The following is a 27,512-nucleotide window of genomic DNA, read 5'->3' as shown; positions in this document are numbered from 1 at the left end:
GCAGCACGTCCCACACCCTAACCCCTCGAATGACCCTGTCTCCCCCACACTCTCAGGCAGCACGTTCGACACCCTAACCCCTCGAATGACCCACCCTCCCCCACACTCTCAGGCAGCACGTCCCACACCCTAACCCCTCGAATGACCCTGTCTCCCCCACACCCTCAGGCAGCACGTCCCACACCCTAACCCCTCGATTGACCCTCCCTCCCCCACACTCACAGGCAGCACGTCCCACACCCTAACCCCTCGAATGACCCTGTCTCCCCCACACCCTCAGGCAGCACGTCCCACACCCTAACCCCTCGAATGACCCTCCCTCCCCCACACTCTCAGGCAGCACGTCCCACACCCTAACCCCTCGAATGACCCTGTCTACCCCACACCCTCAGGCAGCACGTCCCACACCCTAACCCCTCGAATGACCCTGTCTCCCCCACACTCTCAGGCAGCACGTCCCACACCCTAACCCCTCGAATGACCCTGTCTCCCCCACACTCTCAGGCAGCACGTTCCACACCCTAACCCCTCGAATGACCCACCCTCCCCCACACTCTCAGGCAGCACGTCCCACACCCTAACCCCTCGAATGACCCTGTCTCCCCCACACACTCTCAGGCAGCACGTTCCACACCCTAACCCCTCGAATGACCCTCCCTCCCCCACACTCTCAGGCAGCACGTCCCACACCCTAACCCCTCGAATGACCCTGTCTCCCCCACACTCTCAGGCAGCACGTCCCACACCCTAACCCCTCGAATGACCCTGTCTCCCCCACACTCTCAGGCAGCACGTCCCACACCCTAACCCCTCGAATGACCCTGTTTCCCCCCACTCTCAGACAGCACGTCCCACACCCTAACCCCACGAATGACCCTCCCTCCCCCACACTCTCAGGCAGCACGTCCCACACCCTAACCCCTCGAATGACCCACCCTCCCCCACACTCTCAGGCAGCACGTCCCACACCCTAACCCCTCGAATGACCCTGTCTCCCCCACACTCTCAGGCAGCACGTCCCACACCCTAACCCCTTGAATGACCCTGTCTCCCCCACGCCCTCAGGCAGCACGTCCCACACCCTAACCCCTCAAATGACCCTGTCTCCCCCACACCCTCAGGCAGCACGTCCCACACCCTAACCCCTCGAATGACCCTCCCTCCACCACACTCTCAGGCAGCACGTCCCACACCCTAACCCCTCGAATGACCCTCCCTCCCCCACACTCTCAGGCAGCACGTTCCACACCCTAACCCCTCGAATGACCCTGTCTCCCCCACACTCTCAGGCAGCACGTCCCACACCCTAACCCCTCGAATGACCCTGTCTCCCCCACACCCTCAGGCAGCACGTTCCACACCCTAACCCCTCGAATGACCCTGTCTCCCCCACACTCTCAGGCAGCACGTCCCACACCCTAACCCCTCGAATGACCCTGTCTCCCCCACACTCTCAGGCAGCACGTTCCACACCCTAACCCCTCGAATGACCCTCCCTCCCCCACACTCTCAGGCAGCACGTTCCACACCCTAACCCCTCGAATGACCCTCCCTCCCCCACACTCTCAGGCAGCACGTCCCACACCCTAACCCCTCGAATGACCCTGTCTCCCCCACACCCTCAGGCAGCACGTTCCACACCCTAACCCCTCGAATGACCCTGTCTCCCCCACACTCTCAGGCAGCACGTCCCACACCCTAACCCCTCGAATGACCCTGTCTCCCCCACACTCTCAGGCAGCACGTCCCACACCCTAACCCCTCGAATGACCCTGTCTCCCCCACACTCTCAGGCAGCACGTCCCACACCCTAACCCCTCGAATGACCCTCCCTCCCCCACACTCTCAGGGAGCACGTCCCACACCCTAACTCCTCGAATGTCCCTCCCTCCCCCACACTCTCAGGCAGCACGTCCCACACCCTAACCCCTCGAATGACCCTCCCTCCCCCACACTCTCAGGCAGCACGTCCCACACCCTAACCCCTCGAATGACCCTGTCTCCCCCACACTCTCAGGCAGCACGTCCCACACCCTAACCCCTCGAATGACCCTCCCTCCCCCACACTCTCAGGCAGCACGTCCCACACCCTAACCCCACGAATGACCCTGTCTCCCCCACGCCCTCAGGCAGTACATTTCAGACCCATCCTCAGGTATGATGGTGAGGGGTGAAGTGGAGGTGTTTGCCTGTTGGGAATATCTTTAGACTGTTCATCGAGGAACTGTGTTCATGGCCCAAGACCTGCGTCCGAACGCCACTGGTGTATTGTGTATGTAATAAAAGTAAAAACGTGGATTGAATTTCTGGGGATGTGACAGTGTCGTGGTATGGTTACTGTCCTGGGGAACTGAGTTCGTGTCCTTGAGTGCAGCATTATCTGGAGTTAGCAGTTCACTGATGATTGTGAAACCATTCTCGATTTGTGGAAAATCCCATCCAAGTCATTACTGTCTTTCAGGGAAGGAAGTCTGCCATCCTGGCTGGGTCTGGCCTATATCTGACTTCAGGCCCACAGCAACGTGGTCGTCTCTCAGCTGCCCCCTGAAATGGCCTAGCAACAAACCATTCAGTTGTACCAATCGCCACAGAGTCTCAAAGAAACGAAATCGGTTGGATCAGGCGGTATTGAGCTCGGTACCAGAAAAGGCAATGGTAGAAACAGCCCTGCTGACCCTGCAGGGTCCTCCTGACTAACATATAGGGGGTGTGCCCCGTGCCAACATCGGGAGAGCCGTCTCTCAGACGAATCGAGTAACAGCCTGGCATCGTCATCCTCACCGGATCATACCTTACAGACCCCACCGTCACCATCTCTGGGTCTGTCCTGCCCCATTGGCAGAGGGGGTGGGGCACAGTGGGACACTGCTGGGAGGGAGTTACCCTGGGGGTCCCCAGCATCGATTCCGGACCCCATGGAGCCCCATGGGCGAGGAAACCTCCTGTTGATCTCCACGTACCGTCCACCCTCGGCTGGTGCACCGTTAGGTCCCCCCCTGATGTTGAACAGCACTTGGGGGGAGCACTGAGGGTGGTAAGGGCACAGGAGGTTCTGTGGCTGGGGGAGCTCAATGCCCTACCACCGAGAGTGGCTCAGCAGCAGCATTACGGATCGAGCTGGTCAGGTCCTCAAGGACATCGCTGCCAGACTGGGTCTGCGGCAGGTGGGGAGGGAACCAACAAGGGGGACAAACCGACCTGACCCCATCCTTACCAACCTGCTGGCTGCAGATGTATCTGTGACAGTATTGGTGAGAGAGACCCTCGCACTGTCCGTGTGGAGACACAGTCCCACCTTCACATTGACAATACCCTCCAGCGTGTTGTTCATATACAGCCCGACAACACAGACCCTTCGGCCCGACCAAAGCTAGACTAGCAGAGTAGTAATCTCAGGATTGCTGCCGATGCCTAGTGAGGCTAGGAACAGAGAACGAGTGCGGCTGAATGGCTAGGATAAGTAGGCAAAGTCTTTTCCCTGGGGTGGGGGAGTCCAGAACTAGGGGGGCATAGGTTTAGGGTGAGAGGGGAAAGATATAAAAGAGACCTAAGGGGAAACTTTTTCACACAGAGGGTGGTACGTGTGTGGAATGAGCTGCCAGAGGATGTGGTGGAGGCTGGTACAATTACAACATTTAAGAGGCATTTGGATGGGGGTATGAATAGGAAGGGTTTGGAGGGATATGGGCTGGGTGCTGGCAGGTGGGACTAGATTGAGTTGGGATATCTGGGTCAGCATGGACGGGTTGGACCGAAGGGTCTGTTTCCGTGATGTACATCTCTATGACTCTCTCACGACTTGCGGGGTTTCACCAAAAACGGTGTTTGTTTCATTAAACTGCTAAGCTGTCATTGTAGGCAGCTGCGATAAGCTCACTGCCCTCTGCTTTCAGAACCACTGTTCTGAATTGTTTTTCACTCGCATTCAGCCTCCTCTGCGTCAATCTTTTATCATCTGCCAAGTGCATTTTTAAAAAAGTGACTGATGGGACCTGGGCATCATTGGCTCTCCAGCAGTTATTCCCTGTACAGTGATTTAGTCGTGCTGAGCTGCTTTCCTGAAATGCAGCAGCCCTTGTGCTGTCTGTAGACCCACAGTGCCCTGAGGGAAGCAATTCCAGGGTTTTGACCCAATGCCAGTGAAGGGACGGTGATACATTTCCAACTCGGGACGGCGAGTGGTCTGGAGGGAAAGCTGGCAGCTGACGGTGGTCCCAGGGATGTGCTGATGTGGGTGTGGAAGATACTGAATAAGATCTTGGGCAAATCTCCGCAGTGTATTCCGTAGATCGTACACACTGCTGCTCCTAACCATCAGTCGTGGAGGGATTGGATACTTGCAGATGTGGTCCCAATCATGGCTGCTTTGTCCCAGATGGTGCCATGCATCTTGAGTGCTCTTAGAGCTTCAGTCACCCAGGTAATCGGGGAGTATTTCCTCACACTCCTAACTTACACCTTGTAGACTGTGGGCAGCCTGGTGGCCCAGTGGTTAGCACTGCTGCCCCCCAGCGCCAGGGACCTGGGTTTGATTCCGAGCTCAGGTGACTGTCCAGTCTTACGCACTCTCCCCGTGTCTGCGTGGGTTTCCTCTGGGTGCTCCGGTTTCCTCCCACAGTCCAGAGATGTGCAGGGTCAGGGTGGGTTAGTTGAGTAGGTTAGGTTTATTTTCACTAGAAAAAAGGAGATTGAGGGGGGGACCTGATTGACGTTTACAAAATCATGAAGGGTATAGACAGGGTGGATAGAGACAAGCTTTTCCCCAGGGTGAGGGATTCAGTAACGAGAGGACACGCTTTCAAGGTGAGAGGTGGAAAGTTTAAGGGGGATACACGCGGTGAGTGCCTCACACACAGAGGGTGGTGGGCATTTGGAATGCGTTGCCAGCAGAGGTGCTAGAGGCAGGCACGGGAGATTCATTTAAGATGCGACTGGACAGATGCAGGAGTCGGTGGGGAGCAGAGGGACACAGGTGCTCAGGAACTGACCGACAGGTTTAGACAGTGGGTTTGGATGGGCTCAGGCTTGGAGGGGCCGAAGGGCCTGTTCCTGGGCTGTACATTCTCGTTGTTCATTGTTGTTAAATTGCCCATAGTGTTCAGGGGTTTGTAGGTTAGCCTGCATTAGCCATGAGAACTACAAGGTTACCAAGATGGGTCTGTGTGCAATGCTCTTCGGTGGACTTGTTCCACACTCTCGGGATTCTATGAGAATCCTCAGCCTCCGACCTGCCCTTGTATGGCAGGTCCAGTGGAGAATTTGGGTAATGGAGACTCCTAGTATGTTAAGTGATGCAAATGCCATTGAATATTAGGGGATGGTCTACTATTGGAGATGATCATTGCTTGGAATTTGCGTGACATGGCTATTACTTGCCATTTGTCAGTAAAGCTTGGATTTCCAGCTGTGAAAATTTAAAGGATCTGTCAATACTCGCTCTGTCCAGCCAACGCTATTTTCACATTCATTTGCATTTAAGTATTGACACTCCATTGTAAATTATCCCCAACTCCTCTTGGTTTCCCAGTCACCGTGCATGCAATTTCTTGATCGTTGTCTGAAAACATACAAAGAGTCGCCGAGCTGCTCCAGGGCAAGAGGAGGCCCTTCAGCCTGCTGCGTCTCCAAAGAGCACCCCACCCAGATGGAGGGAGACCCAGGTAGAGTCGATATCTCTGCGAGTCAGGGAGACGAGAACCCAACAGCAACAGCCTTGGCCTGAAGATACAACCCTTTACAACTGAACCGAGGACGAAATTCTTCAGCCTGAGAATGGTTAGTCTGTGGTACTCATTGTTGCCGGGGTTATGAAGGCCAAGTCATTGAACGTATTTAAGACAGAGATAGATTAGATTACTTACAGTGTGGAAACAGGCCCTTCGGCCCAACAAGTCCATACCGACCCGTCGAAGTGCAACCCAGACCCAGACCCATTCCCCTACACCTAACTCTGCGGGCAATTTAGCCTGGCCGATTCACCCTGACCTGCACATGTTTGGACTGTGGGTGGAAACCCACGCAGAATGTGCAAACTCCTGACTGACAGTCGCTCGAGGCTGGAATCGAACCTGAGACCCTGGTGCTGTGAGCCACCGTGCCACCCTTGGGTTCTTAATTAGTGTGAGGGATCAAGTGTTACAGGGAGGAGGCAGGAGAATGGGTTTGAGAAACATATCAGCCATAATCAATTGGCAGATTAGACTCGACGTGACGTAATGCTACTATGGTTAAGATCATTGAGCCCTGAAACGCTTACTCTTTCTCTCCAAAGATGTTGCCTGCTGTGCTGAGTATTTCCATCATGTTGCAGTTTTGTTTCTAACCAACCCCATTCTCCTACATTCATGGAATCCAACTCAATCCCTGCAAACTATCGTAATTAATCCTTGAGATCCAAGGGAACACCATGTTTAAAGACAAGCCTTTATCGTATCGTTATGTATTGCAATTGTCTCCGTGCAATCTGTAAACCCCTGAATGCTCCATTGTGTTAAAGTATTTGGACACTCCTATATTAGGAATGTTCCAGAAGCTTTTTAATTAAACAGCCAACTTATTGCATTAACAAATGATAAAGTTCCTCTGTGTCACTTACACAAAGGCAATTTTGTTTTGCATTTATAATTACTTCTTACTCTCCTGATTTCATAGTAACTACTGTCCAAATGTAACCTATTAAAGTTATATTTAAATACACATCCCAAATTTCCAACCAACCAACACATCTCTACAGTTGAGTCTTGAACCCATGGCTCAGTGGGGTTACACTGTGCCACACAAGCCCTGTTGCAGCATGGGGCACACACTTTCTGCATTACTTGGAAAGTCTCCCATCTAAGATACAGTGCAATTACCTATCGAAATCTCACAGAGTCATGGAGATGGACAGCAGGGAAACAGACCCTTCGGTCCAACCCGTCCATTCTGACCCAGATATCCCAACCCAATCTAGCCCCACCTGCCAGCACCCGGCCCATATCCCTCCAAACCCTTCCTATTCATATCCCCATCCAGATGCCTCTTAAATGTTGCAATTGTACCAGCCTCCACCACTTCCTCTGGCAGCTCATTCCATACACGTACCGCCCTCTGTGTGAAAAGGTTGCCCCTTAGGTCTCTTTTATATCTTTCCCCTCTCATCCTAAACCTACGCCCACTAGTTTTGGACTCCCCGATCCCAGGGAAAAGACTTTGCCTATTAACCCTATCCATGCCCCTCATAATTTTGTAAACCTGTATAAGGTCCCCCCTCAGCCTCCGACGCTCCGGGGAAAACAGCCCCAGCCTGTTCAGCCTCTCCCTGTAGCTCATTTCCTTTTGCAGGTCCTATTCAAGACCTGAACCACTGCTTCCTCAAATAAGTGCTCTCGCCCCAGAACGGCTGTGTGCCAAATCACTCACCCGTCCAATTCTTAACTACATATATTTGAACTTGGAGTGGTCATGTGTAGCTTAAAGATCAATATACTTTATTTAATAGGAGGAATCTTTGCATATGCATCATTTATATTCCTCTCTCATCCATTGAAATGGAGCAAGTTCCAAGTTAATGAATTCACTAACCTTTACACAAATGGTTCAGCAGAGATAGGTATTACAATGTGTTACACTTGAGCTCCTTATTAATCCTCTGTCTCCTTTGGAAAATCAAAATCACCTCTTGCTCTCTACATTTGTCCACGGCAACGCATTTCTACATCGGTGGCTCAGTGGTTAGCACGGCTGCCTCACAGCACCAGGCTCCCAGGTTCGAGTCCACCCTCGGGCCACTGTCTGTGCGGAGTTTGCACATTCGCCTGACCTGCCAATTCACCTGACCTGCACATCTTTGGACTGTGGGAGGAAACCGGAGCACCCGGAGGAAACTCACGAAGACACGAGGACAAAGTGCAAAGTCCACACAGACAGTCACCTGAGGGTGGAGTCGAACCTGGTGCTGTGAGGCAGCAGTGCTAACCACCATACCACCCAGGCTTTTTCAGACTGGAGGCCTGTGACCAGTGGAGTGCCACAAGGATCGGTGCTGGGCCCTTGACTTTTTGTCATTTATATAAATGATTTGGATGCGAGCATAAGAGGTACAGTTAATAAGTTTGCAGATGACACCAAAATTGGAGGTATAGTGGACAGCGAAGAGGGTTACCTCAGATTACAACAGGATCTGGACCAGATGGGCCAATGGGCTGAGAAGTGGCAGATGGAGTTTAATTCAGATAAATGAGAGGTGCTGCATATTGGGAAAGCAAATCTTAGCAGGACTTATACACTTAATGGTAAGGTCCTAGGGAGTGTTGCTGAACAAAGAGAACTTGGAGTGCAGGGTCATAGCTTCTTGAAAGTGGAGTCGCAGGTAGATAGGATAGTGAAGAAGGCGTTTGGTATGCTTTCCTTTATTGGTCAGAGTATTGAGTACAGGAGTTGGGAGGTCATGTTGCGGCTGTACAGGACATTGGTTAGGCCACTGTTGGAATATTGCGAGCAATTCTGGTCTCCTTCCTATCGGAAAGATGTTGTGAAACTTGAAAGGGTTCAGAAAAGATTTACAAGGACGTTACCAGGGTTGGAGGGTTTGAGCTACAGGGAGAGGCTGAACAGGCTGGGACTGTTTTCCCTGGAGCATCGGAGGCTGAGGGGTGACCTTATAGAGGTTTACAAAATTATGAGGGGCCTGGATAGGATAAATAGGCAAAGTCTTTTCCTTGGGGTGGGGGAGTCCAGAACTAGAGGGGCATAGGTTTAGGGTGAGAGGGGAAAGATATAAAAGAGACCTAAGGGGCAACGTTTTCACCCAGAGGGTGGTACGTGTATGGAATGAACTGCCAGAGGATGTGGTGGAGGCTGGTACAATTACAACATTTAAGAGGCATTTGGATGGGTATATGAATAGGAAGGGTTTGGAGGGATATGGGCCGGGGGCTGGCAAGTGGGACTAGATTGGGTTGGGATATCTGGGTCAGAATGGACGGGTTGGACCGAAGGGTCTGTTTCCCTGCTGTACGTCTCTATGACTCTACAATTAATCCCGCGTCTGTCCATAACTTCAACACTGCTCTGACTGGAAGGCTCACTCGTACTTCCCTGACATTCCGAGACAAGATATTTTAAAAATAATTGTCTGATTGGAGACCACAGCTCACACAAGCCGTAACCACCCCCCTCCGAGCTCTTTGTTGCAGAGTCATTGGTCTGAGATGTTCCTCTCAATCGTTCTCTACTCAAAATGTAACAACCTACATATCTTTACACATCCTCTGCATACTTTGATGTCAAGCTCCAAAGCATCATCGTCTGCCCATAATCATCCTTTAAGGCCCCAACACCCGTAAACACCATGAAAAAAGGCTGAAGGCTACAAGCAGAGTTTTAAAATTCGAGTTTGGGAACAGTCAGACACAACTTGCTCACCTGCTTGAGAACTCCAATTCACCTACTTACCAGCTCACCCGGAACTTGACATCACTACCAAGAGATAGGAAGCTCAGTTCAGTTTTATATTATGAGAAAGACCAATTACAAAATTTAAATATTAGCGAGGGGCCTATTCCAGCGTAGCCCGGAATGGAGGAGGAAACAGCTTAAATACGAAACGCTGGTGCGGCCACTCTTGGAATATTGTGTACAGTTCTGGCCCCCATATTTCGGGAAGGATGTGGGAGCGTTGGAAAGGGTGCAGAGGAGATTTACCAGGATGTCGTCTGGTCTGGAGGGAAGGTCTTATGGGGAAAGGCTGAGAGACTTGGGTCTGTTCTCATTGGAGAGAAGGCGGCTAAGAGGGGATTTGATAGAGACATTCAAGATGATCAGAGGATTAGATAGGGTAGACAGTGAGAGTCTTTTTCCTATTTTATTTAGAACATAGAACATAGAACAATCCAGTGCAGAACAGGCCCTTCGGCCCTCAATGTTGCACCGACCTGTGAACTATTCTCAGCTCATCCCCCTGCACTATCCCAAAATCATCCATGTGCTTATCCAAGGATTATTTAAACCTCCCTAATGTGGCTGAGTTAACTACATTAGCAGGTAGGGCATTCCACACCCTTACCACTCTCTGAGTAAAGATCCTGCCTCTAACATCTGTCCTAAATCTATCACCCCTCAGTTTGTAGTTATACCCCCTCGTACACACTGACATCATCATCCTAGGAAAAAGACTTTCACTGCCTACACTATCTAATCCTCTGATCATCGTGTATGTCTCTATCAAATCCCCCCTTAGCCTTCCTCTCTCCAATGGGAACAGACCCAAGTCTCTCAGCCTTTCCTCATAAGACCTTCCCTCCAGACCAGGCAGCATCCTGGTAAATCTCCTCTGCACCTTTTCCCATGATTCCACATTCCAGAGCTTACTTTAAAAAAACCTCAATGAAGTTTATTTCTATCTGAGGGTTTGTCATTCAGTCATGAGTCAACATCACCGAACTGATGAGATGAAGCAAAGTTCGAGAATTCTGTAATATATCTCCTGTTCCATTTTTGCTTTTGACAGCAGAAGTTCCCTCAACTCAAATTAGTCGGTAATCCAAAATGAACTAATTCGAGAATGCACTGTGATGTGGTGTACATGGAGTTCAGCGAGGCGTTTGGTAAGGTTCTCCACGGTTGGCTCATTCAGAAAGTAAGGAGGTTTGGGATACAGGGAAACCTGGCTGTCTGGATACAGAATTGGCTGGCCCAGAGAAGACAGAGGGTGGTGGGAGATGGAAGGTATTCAGCCTGGGGCTCGGTTACCAGCGGTGTTCCACAGGGATCTGTTCTGGGAACTCTGCTCTTTGTGACTTTTATAAATGACTTAGTTGAGGAAATGGAAGGGTGGGTTAGTAAGTTTGCCGATGACACGAAGGTTGGTGGAGTTGTGGATAGTGTGGAGGGCTGTTGTCAGTTGCAATGGGACATTGACAGGATGCAGAGCTGGGCTGAGAAGGGGCAGGTGGAGTTTAACCTGGAAAAAGTGTGAAGTGATTCACTTTGGAAGGTCGAATTTGAATGCAGAATACAAGGTTAAAGGCAGGATTCTTGGCAGTGTGGAGGAACAGAGGGATCTTGGAGCCCATGTCCATAGATCCTCAAGTTACCACCCAAATTGATGGGTTGTTAAGAAGGCGTATGGTGTGTTGGCTTTCATTAGCAGGGAGATTGAGTTTAAGAGCCGTGAGGTTATGCTGCAGCTCCATAGAGCCCTGCTTAGACCACACTTGGAATATCATGTTCAGTTCTGGCCACCACATTATAGGAAGGATGTGGAAGCTTTAGAGAGGGTACAGAGGAGATTTACCAAGACGCTGCCTGGACTGGAGGGTGTGTCTTAGGAAGAGAGGTTGAGGGAGCTCCCATTGGAGTGAAGGATGAGAGGTGCTTGGTACAGGTGTACAAGATGATGAGAGGCAGAGATAGAGTGAATAACCAGAGACGTTTCCCCCAGGGCGGAAATATCTATCACGAGGAGGGGATAATTTTAAAGTGATTAGAGAAGGGTTTAGGGGAGATGTCAGAGGTAGGTTCTTTACACAGAGAGTGGGGGGGGGGGGGGGGGCATGGAATGCATGGGTGGGAGTAGAGTTAGAGACATTAGGGATATTTAATCGACTCTTGGAGACACGTGGATGACGGTACAGTGAAGACTATGCGGGTTTGCCTGATCCTAGAGTAGGATAGAAGGCTGGCACAACACTGAGGGCCGAAGGGCCTGCACTGTGCTGTGTTGTTCTATGTTCTATGCTCAGAAACCAGTCCATGTCGACCATCGCCCCAAACTAAAGGAGTCCTCCACAGCCTGCTCCTGTCCTATATCCTCCCCAAACCTATCCTATCCACGCCCTGATCCGAATGGCCTATAAATGTTATAGCTGCACCCACACCCACCACATCTTCAGGAATTTCATTCCACCCTCTCTGTGTAAAATATCTGACCCTCGTGTCTTTTGCAAATCCCTCTCCTCTCATCTTTACAATGTCCCCCCACCATCTTGAAATCCCCCAGCCCGCGGGAAAGGCCAGTTACCAATAACTCTCTCTGTGCTCCTCGTGATTTTATCAACCTCTACTAGTCACCTCACAAGCCCCTAGACTTCAGTAAAGATTCCCAACCTCTCTTTAATACTCAAACATTTGTTAAGACGCCCCTTAACCTTCTAAACTCCAAACAAAACAGTTCGTATTGGAGTAATCCAGGATCATCCTGATAAAACTACAATGTCCCCCCTCCAAGGCTAATCTGTCTTCCTGAAGGTGTGCGACCCAGACCTGCTCACAGGACTCTCTCACACGGGCAAGTACAGAACGGGGATCGGAGGAATTAGCAATAACTCGTTATGCCAGAATAAATAAACGACTTCATGCTGACAGACCCCTGTGTGGGACCAGCTACCTCAGCTATTGTTACACAAACAATAACTCCTGATAACAGAGAGATGGATAGCCCACACCAGTTTGATCCAAGCACCCATGACCGTCACCTCGGTCACCCTTAACTACAGGCTGTGGAAATGTCCCTTTTAAATAAAACAGCAGCACATTGGGCCATTGGCCAACTCAGCATTCTGGGAGACAGGTCAGGCCACACAGCGCACACCAGGTCAGTTAACCACTGACCTGGTCAACATCGCTAACCACTGATGGTAACCACTAACCTGGTCAACATCCCTAATCACTGTCAGTAACCACTAACCTGGTTAACAGCTATAACCTCTGACAGTAACCACAAACCTGGTCAGCAGCCCTAACCATTGACATTAACCACTAACATAGTCAACATCCCTAACCACTGATGTTAACCACTAACCCAGTTAACAGCTATAACCACTGATAGTAACCACACACCCGGTCAACAGCCCTAACCACTGACGGTAACCACTTACCTGGTCAACATCCCAAACCACTGACAGTAACCACTAACTCGATCAATAGCCTTAACCACTGACGATCACCACTAACCCGGTTAACAGCCCTAACCACTGATGGTAACCACAAACTGGGTTTAAAAGTCAAAGTAGAGCAACTAGGTTCCCTTGTGTTGAAAGTGATACAATGGCACCCTCTGCTGGCCTCCCTATGCCACTGCAACCCCTTAGGGATTCAGTCAGCAAGGGAGAGAGGGGAGGGCAGCACACACACACAGATACACACACACACACAGACTGACACACACAGATACACACACACACAGATACACACAGACACGCACACACAGACACACACAGATACACACACACATATATACACACACAGACACACACACAGATACATACTCACAGACACACACACAGACACACACACACACACAGACACACACACACACAGACGCACACAGACACACACACCAGACACACAGACGCGCACACAGACACACACACACACAGACGCACACAGACACACACACACAGACACAAACACAGACACGCGCACACAGACACACACACACACACACAGACACACACACAGGCACAGAGAGACAGACACAGAATTATACTGAGCGCTCTCAGTGTGAAACATGATCATGTGGAGAAATGTTCCGTTCCCTCTGCAATGTGTAAATGAGTTCAGTTTGAGCTGTATTCCTCACATTGTACACACATTAAATAGAGCGTTTCCATTGCAATTGTATCCAGGCCCCTCTGACTGAGTCGCTTCATGAGGAGACAGGCTGAATTTTATTGCACTCTCTGCAGCTTACAATGTTTTCTGATGTTCTCTGATAAAGTGTAAAGAGGATTCAAAGCTGGGAGGGATGAGACCAACGCTGGACGTGTTCATTTCCTTCTCCTCATATCTCAGGGACAAGATCAGAAGGGATCGGTCAAAACTGATCTGTGTCTCCAAAGACATTCTTTGAAGAACAAACCAAATGTGCAAAGTCAGAGATCTACAGATTTTGAAGTTTCCTCCAAACAAATATCTGCTGCTTTTGCAGTGGCGCAGGGAGTCCAGCAGAGGGTGGCATTGTATCACTTTACACACAGGGGATCCACAGGCAGACAGACAGACAGAGGTAGGAAATGGAGAGTTCTCTCTAAAGATGAATTATAATGCAAATTCCAGAACTTGTTTACAGTACGTGCCTGAGACAAATCACATTCCAGCAACATCTGCCTTTTATTTTGCAAACTTGAAACCTCTGAACGGTTTGAGCGTACAAAAACTGAAATGTCGGCTCAAGTTACTGAATGATACTGATGTCAGGCCTTGGTCAACTTATGTTGGTTGTGTGTCTGAGTGTGTTGGGGCAAGGCCCTTTACCAAGATCAAATGTTTATCAAATCCCAGGCTGGCCTGCTGGGAGTTGAAATTACAGCACTGTTCTGGCAATGGGGAAACTCCAGTAAACTGCCTCTGGTGAGGCTGAGAGAGATCACCCGCTCAGCACTTTGGGCTGAAGATTGTTGTGAAAGCTTCAGCCTGGTTTTTTTTAGCACTGGGCTCCTCCATCATTGAGGAGGGAGATATTTGTGGGGCTGTTGAATTGTCCACCATCATTCACCGACTGGGGGGGTGGCAGGACAGCAGAGCTCAGATCTGATCGGCTCATTGTGGGATCTCTCAGCTCAGCCCCTGCCATTGACTTTTTGTTTTTATCCCGTTCATAATAACAAAGAGTTAAATTTCAGAAACAGGCGTTAATAAGTGGATCAGGAATTTTAATACGTTTTTAATAAGGAGTGTATCAAATATGAAATACCATTTTAGTTTGATAAAAGCATGTTCCATGATACAAACGCGCATTTTATAGATTAATTTCCAGAACGTAATAATCAGATTATAATTATCCTTTAACCAAACACCGAAAGGAACAAAGTCTATGAAGCAGCAACATTACAAAATGGAAAGTCAACAGGATGAATTGTAGTGGAGACTTTAAGAATCAGTCGTGAATGTTTGTAGCTTATATTTTAACGTCCGTGTTCCTGCAGTGTTTGATGGGATCAGTGTGAAGGGACCTTTATTTTCAATTCAAATACGTGGAAGGAATTAGAACATAGAACATAGAACAATCCAGCCCAGGACAGGCCCTTCGCCCCTCGATGTTGCACCGACCTGTGAACTATTCTCAGCCCGTCCCCCCTACACTATCCCAAAATCATCCATGTGCTTATCCAAGGATTGTTTAAACCTCCCTAATGTGGCTGAGTTAACTACATTAGCAGGTAGGGCATTCCACGCCCTTACCACTCTCTGAGTACAGAACCAGCCTCTGACATCTGTCTTAAATCTATCGCCCCTCAGTTTGTAGTTATACCCCCTCGTACACACTGACATCATCATCCTAGGAAAAAGACTCTCATTGTCCACCCGATCTAATCCTCTGATCGTCTTGTATGGCTCCTCTTTTCTCTGAATTTGCCTCTGGTTTTTAATTCCTGTGTTCTGGGACGTTTGATGCTGACAGAGCTGAAGGGATTTTACTTGTAGTTTACTTTGAGTTCACAGGATCAGAGGAAGATTTACCCTGTATTTAAAGCCCTTGTTATCCCTGTCCTGGGATGGAGGTGAGGGAACATCAGTTTTATTTCACGAGAAGCAAAAGGAGTGTATTTTGAGTTGAAAAGGGGGACCTTTGAGTTCCACATAGTCGGGGAAACTGTACCTTTCCGTTTCACAAGTGCAGGAGTTTTGCTGTAAATGAATATTGGAGTGACCACATTTCCCTACCTGTTCTCTTATTTACAGAGATTACTGATACACCAACAATGAAAGAACAAACCATCATTATCTTCATCTTCACCATCACAGTCGCTGCTTCAGTATCGATGTTAATTGTTGCAACTTATATCGTCACCCAATGGATGAATTCTCACAGAAATTATCGTGCGCTGGTGTCTGAGGGAACTGTAATCAGCAATCATCTTCCTGATGTCAATACAGATGAGAAGGAGAGCAGTCGTGTGGCTGCAGTAACAGGTACAGACACCTCTCTCTGTTATTGTAGATTTTGACCCAATGTTCCTGCTGTTACAACAGCGTTGAAGCTGATTTGTAAATCTAGCTTCTCAATGACAATTAATTTAATCCTTTCGGGAAACGTTGTGTCTTCCTGAGTACCAGACGTGTGCGGAATTGTCTAATTAACTATTCTCAGAGGTGTTTTTGAAATCTGTCTATTCGCGAGAAGTGATATCGGAATGTCTGTGATAGCTCACACAGTGTTCAAATGGCTCAGTTTAGTCACGTCCTGCGCACTCTCCCATCGCACGGTCCAACACAGCACCTCATCGGCACTGATCAGGAATCGACAAATTGACCAAACAGCCAGTGTTGGCTAATTGGACATGATCAGTTGTGGAATACTGTATTGAGAATTAACCATCCTGATATTGGAGATGGTTTACCCCTCTCTCTCAAAGTGTTACAGGGTCAAAATCATGGAAGTCCATCCATGACAGACCTGTGGGTGTACCAACAGCACGTGGACTGCAGGAGTTCAAGAATCTAGCTTCTCAACACCTCTCGAAGGGTAACCAGGGGGTTATCAGCCCAGGAACACCCATGAACCCGGAATGAATCAAAATGAAAGAGTATTGTCATCGTCAAGTAGGAGGAAGTAACGCTTGTCAGCTTAGACCAGCCACGTTAGATATTGGACGGGGTATTGAGTATAAGAGCTGGCAGGTCATGTTAAAGTTGTACAGGACGTTGGTTCGGCCACATTTAGAATACTGTGTACAGTTCTGGTCACCACATTACCAACAGGATGTGGACGCTTTGGAGAGGGTCCAGAGAAGGTTTACGGGGATGTTGCCTGGTATGGAAGGTGCGAGCTATGAAGAGAGGTTGAGTAGGTTATGATTGTTTTCACTGGAAAAAACGAGATTGAGGGGGGAACCTGATTGAGGTTTACAAAATCATGAAGGGTATAGACAGGGTGGATAGAGACAAGCTTTTCCCCAGGGTGAGGGATTCAGTAACGAGAGGACACGCTTTCAAGGTGAGAGGTGGAAAGTTTAAGGGGGGATACACGCGGTGAGTGCCTCACACACAGAGGGTGGTGGGTGCCTGGAATGCGTTGCCAGCAGAGGCAGGTATAGGAGATTCATTTAGGATGCATTTGGACAGATGCAGGAGTCGGTGGGGAGCAGAGGGACACAGATGCTTAGGAATTGACCGACAGGTTTAGTCAGTGGATTTGGATTGGCTCAGGCTTGGACGGGCCGAAGGGCCTGTTCCTGGGCTGTACGTTTTCTATGTTCTTTGTTAAATGTGGAAATCACTGGAGGCTGCTTCCTCAGTAATGTGATGTTGTATAGCGCAGCGTGCGATGGTTGAGTTTGCACCCACTGCAGATCAGAGGAATCTGGGCTGGTGACGTATCTCAGCCTCTCCCAGAGCACCCAATGTTCTTACAAAGTCTCACTGACTGAGTGGGAGTCTGGTTCACTGGTAGGGTCAACATCGACTGTCTAATAACCTCACTGGACGCGGGAAACTGCGATGACCATGAATGTAGGGACATCAACAGAACTGTCTGGTGGTGAGTTACAACTCACAGTGAACAGATACGGATGTGTGTCTGGTCTGGGTGGGGGGTAAGGTGGAGGGGACCCTGTAGTGGGTGATGATCCCCGGGCTTGGCACCACCTGTCAGTCAGGACGCTCATTCCCAGACAGTCAATACCAGCGATGTTTCTGATAGACGGTACACCGTGCTGGTTATCTGTGAGGGTGGTGTAGACGGTACACCGTGCTGGTTATCTGTGAGGGTGGTGTAGATGGTACACCGTGCTGGTTATCTATGAGGGTGGTGTAGACGGTACACCGTGCTGGTTATCTGTGAGGGTGGTGTAGACGGTACACCGTGCTGGTTATCTGTGAGGGTGGTGTAGACGGTAAACTGTGCTGGTTATCTGTGAGGGTGGTGTAGACGGTACACCGTGCTGGTTATCTGTGAGGGTGGTGTAGACGGTACACCGTGCTGGTTATCTGTGAGGGTGGTGTAGACGGTACACCGTGCTGGTTATCTGTGAGGGTGGTGTAGATGGTACACCGTGCTGGTTATCTGTGAGGGTGGTGTAGACGGTACACCGTGCTGGTTATCTGTGAGGGTGGTGTAGACGGTACACCGTGCTGGTTATCTGTGAGGGTGGTGTAGATGGTACACCGTGCTGGTTATCTGTGAGGGTGGTGTAGACGGTACACCGTGCTGATTATCTGTGAGGGTGGTGTAGACGGTACACCGTGCTGGTTATCGGTGAGTGTGGTGTAGATGGTACACCGTGCTGGTTATCTATGAGGGTGGTGTAGACGGTACACCGTGCTGGTTATCTGTGAGGGTGGTGTAGACGGTACACCGTGCTGGTTATCTGTGAGGGTGGTGTAGACGGTAAACTGTGCTGGTTATCTGTGAGGGTGGTGTAGACGGTACACCGTGCTGGTTATCTGTGAGGGTGGTGTAGACGGTACACCGTGCTGGTTATCTGTGAGGGTGGTGTAGACGGTACACCGTGCTGGTTATCTGTGAGGGTGGTGTAGATGGTACACCGTGCTGGTTATCTGTGAGGGTGGTGTAGACGGTACACCGTGCTGGTTATCGGTGAGGGTGGTGTAGACGGTACACCGTGCTGGTTATCTGTGAGGGTGGTGTAGATGGTACACCGTGCTGGTTATCTGTGAGGGTGGTGTAGATGGTACACCGTGCTGGTTATCTGTGAGGGTGGTGTAGACGGTACACCGTGCTGGTTATCTGTGAGGGTGGTGTAGACGGTACACCGTGCTGGTTATCTGTGAGGGTGGTGTAGATGGTACACCGTGCTGGTTATCTGTGAGGGTGGTGTAGACGGTACACTGTGCTGGTTATCTGTGAGGGTGGTGTAGACAGTACACCGTGCTGGTTATCTGTGAGGGTGGTGTAGACGGTACACCGTGCTGGTTATCTGTGAGGGTGGTGTAGACGGTAAACTGTGCTGGTTATCTGTGAGGGTGGTGTAGATGGTACACCGTGCTGGTTATCTGTGAGGGTGGTGTAGACGGTACACCGTGCTGGTTATCTGTGACTGTGGTGTTGACGGTACACCGTGCTGGTTATCTGTGACTGTGGTGTAGACGGTACACCGTGCTGGTTATCTGTGAGGGTGGTGTAGACGGTACACCGTGCTGGTTATCTGTGAGGGTGGTGTAGACGGTACACCGTGCTGGTTATCTGTGAGGGTGGTGTAGACGGTACACCGTGCTGGTTATCTGTGAGGGTGGTGTAGACGGTACACCGTGCTGATTATCTGTGAGGGTGGTGTAGACGGTACACCGTGCTGGTTATCGGTGAGTGTGGTGTAGATGGTACACCGTGCTGGTTATCTATGAGGGTGGTGTAGACGGTACACCGTGCTGGTTATCTGTGAGGGTGGTGTAGACGGTACACCGTGCTGGTTATCTGTGAGGGTGGTGTAGACGGTAAACTGTGCTGGTTATCTGTGAGGGTGGTGTAGACGGTACACCGTGCTGGTTATCTGTGAGGGTGGTGTAGACGGTACACCGTGCTGGTTATCTGTGAGGGTGGTGTAGATGGTACACCGTGCTGGTTATCTGTGAGGGTGGTGTAGACGGTACACCGTGCTGGTTATCGGTGAGGGTGGTGTAGACGGTACACCGTGCTGGTTATCTGTGAGGGTGGTGTAGATGGTACACCGTGCTGGTTATCTGTGAGGGTGGTGTAGATGGTACACCGTGCTGGTTATCTGTGAGGGTGGTGTAGACGGTACACCGTGCTGGTTATCTGTGAGGGTGGTGTAGACGGTACACCGTGCTGGTTATCTGTGAGGGTGGTGTAGATGGTACACCGTGCTGGTTATCTGTGAGGGTGGTGTAGACGGTACACTGTGCTGGTTATCTGTGAGGGTGGTGTAGACAGTACACCGTGCTGGTTATCTGTGAGGGTGGTGTAGACGGTACACCGTGCTGGTTATCTGTGAGGGTGGTGTAGACGGTAAACTGTGCTGGTTATCTGTGAGGGTGGTGTAGATGGTACACCGTGCTGGTTATCTGTGAGGGTGGTGTAGGCGGTACACCGTGCTGGTTATCTGTGACTGTGGTGTAGACGGTACACCGTGCTGGTTATCTGTGAGGGTGGTGTAGACGGTACACCGTGCTGGTTATCTGTGAGGGTGGTGTAGACGGTACACCGTGCTGGTTATCTGTGACTGTGGTGTTGACGGTACACCGTGCTGGTTATCTGTGAGGGTGGTGTAGGCGGTACACCGTGCTGGTTATCTGTGACTGTGGTGTTGACGGTACACCGTGCTGGTTATCTGTGAGGGTGGTGTAGACGGTACACCATGCTGGTTATCTGTGAGGGTGGTGTAGACGGTACACCGTGCTGGTTATCTGTGAGGGTGGTGTAGATGGTACACCGTGCTGGTTATCTGTGAGGGTGGTGTAGACGGTACACCGTGCTGGTTATCTGTGAGGGTGGTGTAGACGGTACACCGTGCTGGTTATCTGTGAGGGTGGTGTAGACGGTACACCGTGCTGGTTATCTGTGAGGGTGGTGTAGACGGTACACCGTGCTGGTTATCTGTGAGGGTGGTGTAGACGGTACACCGTGCTGGTTATCTGTGAGGGTGGTGTAGACGGTACACCGTGCTGGTTATCTGTGACGGTGGTGTAGACGGTACACCGTGCTGGTTATCTATGAGGATGGTGTAGACGGTACACCGTGCTGGTTATCTGTGAGGGTAGTGTAGACGGTACACCGTGCTGGTTATCTGTGAGGGTGGTGTAGATGGTACACCGTGTTGGTTATCTGTGAGGGTGGTGTAGACGGTACATCGTGCTGGTTATCTGTGAGGGTGGTGTAGACGGTACACCGTGCTGGTTATCTGTGAGGGTGGTAGACGGTACACCGTGCTGGTTATCTGTGAGGGTGGTGTAGATGGTACACCGTGCTGGTTATCTGTGAGGGTGGTGTAGATGGTACACCGTGCTGGTTATCTGTGAGGGTGGTGTAGACGGTACACCGTGCTGGTTATCTGTGAGGGTGGTGTAGATGGTACACCGTGCTGGTTATCTGTGAGGGTGGTGTAGACGGTACACCGTGCTGGTTATCTGTGACGGTGGTGTAGATGGTACACCGTGCTGGTTATCTGTGAGGGTGGTGTAGATGGTACACCGTGCTGGTTATCTGTGACGGTGGTGTAGACGGTACACCGTGCTGGTTATCTGTGAGGGTGGTGTAGACGGTACACCGTGCTGGTTATCTGTGAGGGTGGTGTAGACGGTACACCGTGCTGGTTATCGGTGAGGGTGGTGTAGACGGTACACTGTGCTGGTTATCTGTGAGGGTGGTGTAGACGGTACACCGTGCTGGTTATCTGTGAGGGTGGTGTAGACGGTACACCGTGCTGGTTATCTGTGAGGGTGGTGTAGACGGTACACCGTGCTGGTTATCGGTGAGGGTGGTGTAGACGGTACACTGTGCTGGTTATCTGTGAGGGTGGTGTAGACGGTACACCGTGCTGGTTATCTGTGAGGGTGGTGTAGACGGGACACCGTGCTGGTTATCTGTGAGGGTGGTGTAGACGGTACACCGTGCTGGTTATCTGTGAGGGTGGTGTAGACGGTACACCGTGCTGGTTATCTGTGAGGGTGGTGTAGATGGTACACCGTGCTGGTTATCTGTGAGGGTGGTGTAGACGGTACACCGTGCTGGTTATCTGTGAGGGTGGTGTAGATGGTACACCGTGCTGGTTATCTGTGAGGGTGGTGTAGACGGTACACCGTGCTGGTTATCTGTGAGGGTGGTGTAGACGGTACACCGTGCTGGTTATCTGTGAGAGTGGTGTAGATGGTACACCGTGCTGGTTATCTGTGAGGGTGGTGTAGACGGTACACCGTGCTGGTTATCTGTGAGGGTGGTGTAGACGGTACACCGTGCTGGTTATCTGTGACGGTGGTGTAGATGGTACACCGTGCTGGTTATCTGTGAGGGTGGTGTAGATGGTTCACCGTGCTGGTTATCTGTGAGGGTGGTGTAGACGGTACACCGTGCTGGTTATCTGTGAGGGTGGTGTAGACGGTACACCGTGCTGGTTATCTGTGAGGGTGGTGTAGATGGTACACCGTGCTGGTTATCTGTGAGGGTGGTGTAGACGGTACACCGTGCTGGTTATCTGTGAGGGTGGTGTAGACGGTACACCGTGCTGGTTATCTGTGAGGGTGGTGTAGACGGTACACCGTGCTGGTTATCTGTGAGAGTGGTGTAGATGGTACACCGTGCTGGTTATCTGTGACGGTGGTGTAGACGGTACACCGTGCTGGTTATCTGTGAGGGTGGTGTAGACGGTACACCGTGCTGGTTATCTGTGAGGGTGGTGTAGACGGTACACCGTGCTGGTTATCTGTGAGGGTGGTGTAGATGGTACACCGTGCTGGTTATCTGTGAGGGTGGTGTAGACGGTACACCGTGCTGGTTATCTGTGAGGGTGGTGTAGACGGTACACCGTGCTGGTTATCTGTGAGGGTAGTGTAGACGGTACACCGTGCTGGTTATCTGTGAGGGTGGTGTAGACGGTACACCGTGCTGGTTATCTGTGAGGGTGGTGTAGACGGTACACCGTGCTGGTTATCTGTGAGGGTGGTGTAGACGGTACACCGTGCTGGTTATCTGTGAGGGTGGTGTAGATGGTACACCGTGCTGGTTATCTGTGAGAGTGGTGTAGACGGTACACCGTGCTGGTTATCTGTGAGGGTGGTGTAGACGGTACACCGTGCTGGTTATCTGTGAGGGTGGTGTAGACGGCACACCGTGCTGGTTATCTGTGAGGGTAGTGTAGACGGTACACTGTGCTGGTTATCTGTGAGGGTGGTGTAGATGGTACACCTTGCTGGTTATCTGTGAGGGTGGTGTAGACGGTACACCGTGCTGGTTATCTGTGAGGGTGGTGTAGACGGTACACCGTGCTGGTTATCTGTGAGGGTGGTGTAGACGGTACACCGTGCTGGTTATCTGTGAGGGTGGTGTAGACGGTACACCGTGCTGGTTATCTGTGAGGGTGGTGTAGACGGTACACCGTGCTGGTTATCTGTGAGGGTGGTGTAGATGGTACACCGTGCTGGTTATCTGTGAGGGTGGTGTAGACGGTACACCGTGCTGGTTATCTGTGACGGTGGTGTAGATGGTACACCGTGCTGGTTATCTGTGAGGGTGGTGTAGATGGTACACCGTGCTGGTTATCTGTGAGGGTGGTGTAGATGGTACACCGTGCTGGTTATCTGTGAGGGTAGTGTAGACGGTACACCGTGCTGGTTATCTGTGAGGGTGGTGTAGATGGTACACCGTGCTGGTTATCTGTGAGGGTGGTGTAGACGGTACACCGTGCTGGTTATCTGTGAGGGTGGTGTAGACGGTACACCGTGCTGGTTATCGGTGAGGGTGGTGTAGACGGTACACCGTGCTGGTTATCGGTGAGGGTGGTGTAGACGGTACACTGTGCTGGTTATCTGTGAGGGTGGTGTAGACGGTACACCGTGCTGGTTATCTGTGAGGGTGGTGTAGACGGTACACCGTGCTGGTTATCTGTGAGGGTGGTGTAGACGGTACACCGTGCTGGTTATCTGTGAGGGTGGTGTAGACGGTACACCGTGCTGGTTATCTGTGAGGGTAGTGTAGACGGTACACCGTGCTGGTTATCTGTGAGGGTGGTGTAGATGGTACACCGTGCTGGTTATCTGTGAGGGTGGTGTAGATGGTACACCGTGCTGGTTATCTGTGAGGGTGGTGTAGATGGTACACCGTGCTGGTTATCTGTGAGGGTGGTGTAGACGGTACACCGTGCTGGTTATCTGTGAGGGTGGTGTAGACGGTACACCGTGCTGGTTATCTGTGAGGGTGGTGTAGACGGTACACCGTGCTGGTTATCTGTGAGGGTGGTGTAGATGGTACACCGTGCTGGTTATCTGTGAGGGTAGTGTAGACGGTACACCGTGCTGGTTATCTGTGAGGGTGGTGTAGATGGTACACCGTGCTGGTTATCTGTGAGGGTGGTGTAGACGGTACACCGTGCTGGTTATCTGTGAGGGTGGTGTAGACGGTACACCGTGCTGGTTATCTGTGAGGGTGGTGTAGACGGTACACCGTGCTGGTTATCTGTGAGGGTGGTGTAGACGGTACACCGTGCTGGTTATCTGTGAGGGTGGTGTAGACGGTACACCGTGCTGGTTATCTGTGAGGGTGGTGTAGACGGTACACCGTGCTGGTTATCTGTGAGGGTGGTGTAGACGGTACACCGTGCTGGTTATCTGTGAGGGTGGTGTAGACGGTACACCGTGCTGGTTATCTGTGAGGGTGGTGTAGACGGTACACCGTGCTGGTTATCTGTGAGGGTGGTGTAGATGGTACACCGTGCTGGTTATCTGTGAGGGTGGTGTAGATGGTACACCGTGCTGGTTATCTGTGAGGGTGGTGTAGATGGTACACCGTGCTGGTTATCTGTGAGGGTGGTGTAGACGGTACACCGTGCTGGTTATCTGTGAGGGTGGTGTAGACGGTACACCGTGCTGGTTATCTGTGAGGGTGGTGTAGACGGTACACCGTGCTGGTTATCTGTGAGGGTGGTGTAGACGGTACACCGTGCTGGTTATCTGTGAGGGTGGTGTAGACGGTACACCGTGCTGGTTATCTGTGAGGGTGGTGTAGACGGTACACCGTGCTGGTTATCTGTGAGGGTGGTGTAGATGGTACACCGTGCTGGTTATCTGTGAGGGTGGTGTAGACGGTACACCGTGCTGGTTATCTGTGAGGGTGGTGTAGACGGTACACCGTGCTGGTTATCTGTGAGGGTGGTGTAGACGGTACACCGTGCTGGTTATCTGTGTGGGTGGTGTAGACGGTACACCGTGCTGGTTATCTGTGACGGTGGTGTAGACGGTACACCGTGCTGGTTATCTGTGAGGGTGGTGTAGATGGTACACCGTGCTGGTTATCTGTGTGGGTGGTGTAGACGGTACACCGTGCTGGTTATCGGTGAGGGTGGTGTAGACGGTACACCGTGCTGGTTATCTGTGACTGTAGTGTAGATGGTACACCGTGCTGGTTATCTGTGTGGGTGGTGTAGACGGTACACCGTGCTGGTTATCGGTGAGGGTGGTGTTGATGGTACACCGTGCTGGTTATCTGTGAGGGTGGTGTAGACGGTACACCGTGCTGGTTATCTGTGACGGTGGTGTAGATGGTACACCGTGCTGGTTATCTGTGAGGGTGGTGTAGATGGTACACCGTGCTGGTTATCTGTGAGGGTGGTGTAGATGGTACACCGTGCTGGTTATCTGTGAGGGTGGTGTAGACGGTACACCGTGCTGGTTATCTGTGAGGGTGGTGTAGATGGTACACCGTGCTGGTTATCTGTGAGGGTGGTGTAGATGGTACACCGTGCTGGTTATCTGTGAGGGTGGTGTAGACGGTACACCGTGCTGGTTATCTGTGACGGTGGTGTAAATCGGTTTACTCACTGCAGCATCCCTAGACATTGACATTGAGTCATAGAGATGTACAGCATGGAAACAGACCCTTCGGCCCAACCCGTACATGCTGGCCCAGATATCCCAACCCAATCTAGTCCCACCTGCCAGCACCCGGCCCATATCCCCCCAAACCCTTCCTATTCATATCCCCATCCAAATGCCTCTTAAATGTTGTAATTGTACCAGCCTCCACCACATCCTCTGGCAGCTCATTCCATACACGTACCACCCTCTGGGTGAAAAAGTTGCCCCTAAGATTCCTTTTAAATCTTTCCCATCTCACCCTAAACCTATGCTCGTCTAGTTTTGCCCCCCCCACCTACACATTAACAGCACAGAGGGGGAGCGAGTGGAGAGGGTCAAGCACCTGGGAGTGGTCATCCACAACAAGCTTTCTTGGACTCTCCATGTGGACGCACTGGTTACAAAGGCCCAACCACAGCTCCTCTTCCTCAGGCAGCTGAGGAAATTTGGCATGATGTTGAATACCCTGACCAACGTTTATAGGTGCACCATCGAGAGCATTCTGTCTGGATGTATCACTACCTGGTATGGCAACTGTACCATTCAAGATCGGAGACAGTTACAGAGAGTGGTGAACTCGGCCCGGACAATCCCAAAGGCCAACCTCCCATCTATAGACCCCATCTACCAGCCCCGCTGTCAAGGAAAGGCTGCCAGAATTCTCAAAGATCCATCCCACCCTGGCAATGTTTTTCTACAACCTCTACCATCGGGGAGAAGGTACAGAAGCCTGAACATACACACCAGCCAGTTTCACAACAGCATCTACCCTCCTGTTGTTAGAATTGGGAATGGCCTCCCAAACTCCTAACACTCACCTGTACCTGTGATTTTGTTTTTGCCGCTGTTTAATTATTCTTTACTTACCTCTGTGACTTAACTCTGTGACCTGCCTGTGTTGCATGTTCATGTGCACATTCGGTCCACGTGACAATATATTAAATTCAATTGAATTCACCTTTGGACTCCCCTATCCTGGGGGGAAAAGACCTTGTCTATTCACCTTATCATGGTTTTATAAATCTCTATAAGGTCACCCCTCAGCCTCAGATGTTCCAGGGAGAGAGTCCCAGCCTCTCCAACCCCTCCTCATAACTCAAACCCTCCCAGCCCCTGTAACATCCTTTGTAATCTATTTTATTTGTGCCCAACTCCTCTCTGCAGTGTTCTGACCGCTGAAAGCAAGCATGTCAAACACCTTCTTCACCACCCTGTCTGCCTGGCACACCACTTTCAAGGAGCTACGTACTGTCCACTGGTGGCTGTCTCTGTCTCAGGGAGGAATCTCGTTATCCGTCAGCGATCTCAGAAGCTACACCTTTTCGGTAACTGTCGTGATTTTTTTTTTTCAGATTGTCACACAATCAATTCTCCGCGGAAGGACTGAAAAGGTTGGAATGGATTCCGGCATCAAACGATTTAACTGTAAAAGCAGGATGAAGGGAGGAGGGGCTGGTAAATTCTGTTGGAATGATTTGGTATGCGTTCGGGGGGATGCTCATTAGACACAGCGGTTACACTCTGAGTCTTCAAAGCTGAAAATAGTACACTTGATTTTTTTTTAAATACACTTTTGTAATTTGTGTGAAACCCTGTGGCTTTTTTGTCCTGGTTTTTATTTTGAAGGGAGGTTTTAAGGCAGAGGTTCTGAGCTGTCTGCGCAGATCCACTTGGGGAAGCAGTCCAAGAAGCCTTGGGGCGTTTCTATATGACAGGCGGAAACAATGGAAGCAGCCTGAACGGGTGGGGTCAACCTCCCGCGGAAGCAGGATTTTCTGTTTCGGGAGCAGTTGCTGCTGCTGGGGTTTTGAGGATGTGGAAGCTGCTGTTTTTTCCCCTCTCTCAGTCACAGTTTACACCTGGCGGCTCTCTTCCTGCTGCTGACATTGAATATTAGACAGTCTGTTCTTTTTGTGAATTTGCTTTTGTAAAGTATATTGGGAGAGTTAATTAGTGATAGTTATTGTATCTAGTATTTGGTTAAACATTCTGGTAGAGTTGCACCTTCGCCAATTCTTTTTCTTGTCGTATTTTAACTGCACCGTCTGAAT

General features: G+C 50.6%; 1 long non-coding RNA gene across 3 annotated transcripts in view; it reads left to right on the top strand.

The window, feature by feature from the left end:
- The first annotated feature begins 7,949 nt into the window (after nt 1-7,949).
- The window catches only part of LOC148138332 (uncharacterized), a 19,589-nt gene continuing 26 nt past the window's right edge, over nt 7,950-27,512 (top strand). The window contains exons 1-3 of one of the 3 annotated variants that reach the window (XR_015753896.1): nt 7,950-8,078; nt 15,664-15,894; nt 26,814-27,512. The exon at nt 26,814-27,512 is cut by the window's right edge and continues 26 nt beyond it. This is a non-coding gene — a long non-coding RNA (uncharacterized LOC148138332). Of the gene's footprint in view, nt 8,079-13,972; nt 13,988-14,316; nt 14,332-15,663; nt 15,895-26,813 lie in introns of those variants that run through there. The other 2 variants (XR_015753897.1, XR_015753898.1) reach the window with 2 other exon arrangements.

Source organism: Chiloscyllium plagiosum, unplaced genomic scaffold, assembly GCF_037043375.1.
Source record: "Chiloscyllium plagiosum isolate Xiang-an unplaced genomic scaffold, Cpla_swu_hap1 HiC_scaffold_40, whole genome shotgun sequence".
NCBI lineage: Eukaryota > Metazoa > Chordata > Chondrichthyes > Orectolobiformes > Hemiscylliidae > Chiloscyllium > Chiloscyllium plagiosum.
Note: the sequence above shows the minus strand (reverse complement) of the source record. Positions and strands in the feature narration are given on the sequence as shown.